This window comes from Silene latifolia, chromosome Y (assembly GCF_048544455.1).
Source record: "Silene latifolia isolate original U9 population chromosome Y, ASM4854445v1, whole genome shotgun sequence".
NCBI classification, from domain to species: Eukaryota; Viridiplantae; Streptophyta; class Magnoliopsida; order Caryophyllales; family Caryophyllaceae; genus Silene; species Silene latifolia.
In genome coordinates, this window is record NC_133538.1 from 68673066 (window position 1) to 68675891 (window position 2826).

At 38.5% G+C, this 2826-nt stretch overlaps 1 non-coding gene across 1 annotated transcript; it reads left to right on the forward strand.

Annotated features, from left to right (window-relative positions):
- Positions 1 to 2143: 2143 nt before the first annotated feature.
- On the forward strand, positions 2144 to 2250 carry LOC141636548 (small nucleolar RNA R71). The gene has a single exon (XR_012541154.1). It is a non-coding gene; the product is annotated as a small nucleolar RNA R71 (small nucleolar RNA).
- Positions 2251 to 2826: the final 576 nt, after the last annotated feature.

Sequence of the window (2826 nt, forward strand, 5' to 3'; positions counted from 1 at the left end):
TATCACATGACTTGTAACATCTTCGTTATACTTGCATAATTATCCGTTTGTGGATGAAAAAATCAAATACACCCACCACACGATTGGATACAAAGATTAACCTTAGACAAACCCAAATGAGAAGCTTAACCTTACCAACACGCCGAGTGTTAAAACTGCTACTAGATTTTCCTTATGTGTCAAAACTCTTAACAAATTAACGATTAAAAAGTTTAAACACAAAAATATATATCAAATGTGATATCTACTTAAACAGAATTGATAACAAGCACTTGGTGAGCAAGAAAATTCAATATTATAAAGGACTTGATGTAATCCTTCCTTAGTAAACAACAATGATAAAGTTTGACTCTTTTGTAACTCTCTTCTTATTATCCACCCAATACTCTCAAATCAAGATGTTAACATACACAAATTAAACCATCCATGTATATCCTTCAAGTTTAATCTACCATTCATTAAACCATGAGTGCAAATCAAACAAGAGCAATAAGAGTTATGCCAAGATAAGAGACTAGGGTCAATTCTCACAAGATTAAACCATACAAATGAGAAAAGATATGAAATTTCCTACTTATTGCATGAATCCTTTAAACCAAATCAACATACAACAAGCTTTCTCCAAACAATTCTAGATAGATTAAATTATTTCTCTAGAATTTGCAATAGTTGGGTAAATAAGATGCAAGAGTGATCAATTCATACATTCATCTACTCAACATAAGAAATAAGCATAAGGAAAGATCAATAGATAAGTAAAAACAGATTAAAAGAGTCTTACAATACCAAAGTTGGAAACTTTGGATGAATTACACCAAGCAAAGAAGGATTTAGCCTTCCATAATCTTGTTACAACCCTTAAAATGAAGAAAGATTAACATCCAATGTCAAAGATTACACCTTTCTTCCTAAAATATCAAGTTTTCTTAACACACAAGTTTTTTTGAAATTGCTAAAACAACTCTCCTCCTTTGTTCTCAAATGTTGGAGTATATATAAGGCTGCACAAAATTCTAGGGTAACACAGAAAATGGGCCTTCATTTACGCCAAAGAGTCAAGCAATAGTCACGAGTATAACACATCGGCAGACTGCCGGCAGAATGGCAGACTGTCGGCTGAATGGCAGACTGCTGTGACAAATGGCAGTCTGCCAAAATGCCTGATTGCTTCAATTCTTCACTTCCTCAACACGAGTTCTTCAATACTTAGCCTCCATGCTTCTTATCAAGGAATGTCGGCCCCGAAATTGGTTCATGTAAGGCCGTCTCCGCGTGATTGCTTGTCTACTAGTGTGGCTAGAGGCTCGTGCTCGGGATTTCGGGTTCTCCTCTCATACAAAGCTCCACACATGAATCAAAATGCATTAGTTATGACAATCATTGGGACGGGAAGATTTACTCATTATTCTGACTAAAAGGACCCTTAATTTAAACAAACTTGGCCTAAGAAGGCCCTAGTGACTCGACATTTTTTGACTCTATCAAACTCCCCCACACTTGGACTTTTGCTCGTCCCGAGTAAAACTCAAGGAAGGCATTCGGCAAGTCCATAAGCGGGTGTGAGGTTGAATGATCACTCTCCCCTTTCCACACCCTTCTTATATCACCCTCTTGAACAACCACCAATCAAAAGAAAAATCTAGACTCAAAGTTTTTTTTTTTTGACACTCTCTCTTCACTCACTGTAACACCCCACGAATTTTCCGTGTTGACATTTATAATTTAATTAGCCATTTTACTATTTTATTTGTATTTTAAAATCGCTTTTATAAAAATGCGGCTTTACATGTAAAATAATATTAATGTTGAAAAAAAAAATATCCGTCTTAAGTTTGTAGTAGGTCCGGGTTGTATTTTAGGCTAAAATCGACTTAAAATGATAGTTTGAGCCTAAGATAACTTTGGGCCTTCATCCTACTCTTTTCCCTCTAATGCAGCTACAGAAGGGGATTCAGCAGCTCTTCTTTGATTTCCCCTGGAATTTCCATGCTCAGCTTTATTGGTGGCCATATCATCAATGATTTTCCACCCCTTAGTTTCTCCAACATTCTCATGGAATCTGCCATTAGCTGCCGCATCCAGGATAGCCCTCTGATCGTCATAAAGCCCATTATAAAATTAATTGCATAGGCTCCATTGCTCGAACCCATGGTGCGGAATAGTTCGCACCAACTTCTTGAAACGGACTCATGCCTCATGAAAATTCTCATCAGGACCCTGTTTAAAGCTCGTGATCTGAGCTCTAATGGCATTAGTCTTTGAGGCAGAGAAATATTTCTTGTAGAATGCTAGGGCCAACGAATTCCAATCAGTGATCCCATTAGCAGCTCGGTCCAGGTCTCGGTACCACTCCCTAGCAGCATCACGGAGTGAGAATATAAACATCGTCTCCTTCACCTGGTCCTGGGTCACACCTGCTAGTGGGGGTATGAAGCAGCAGTAGTCAATGAATTTCTCCATATGTTTAGCCGCATCTTTATTTGCAGCTCCCCCAAATTGGTTTCTCTCAACCAAATTAATATAAGACGGTTTCGGCTCAAATTTTCTATCCGTCCCTGGTAATGCGAATACCTTATAGATATTCACAGCTGTTGGCTCGGAGTGGCTGGCTATACTAGCTTCTTCAGCCATCTCTAGAAAATCTGGAGAAGTGACGGTCTCTATGGAAGAAACTGGAGATGGTGGTGGGTTTTCTTCAAACAACTCATTCTCGTAGAAACTTGTCCGAGAACTAAGCTCTTCCTCGGACTGTGCTTCTTAAAATAGCCTTCTCTTAACTCGCAGGGTCCTCTCTAGCTCAAGATCAAGGGGAAATAATTCGCCTTG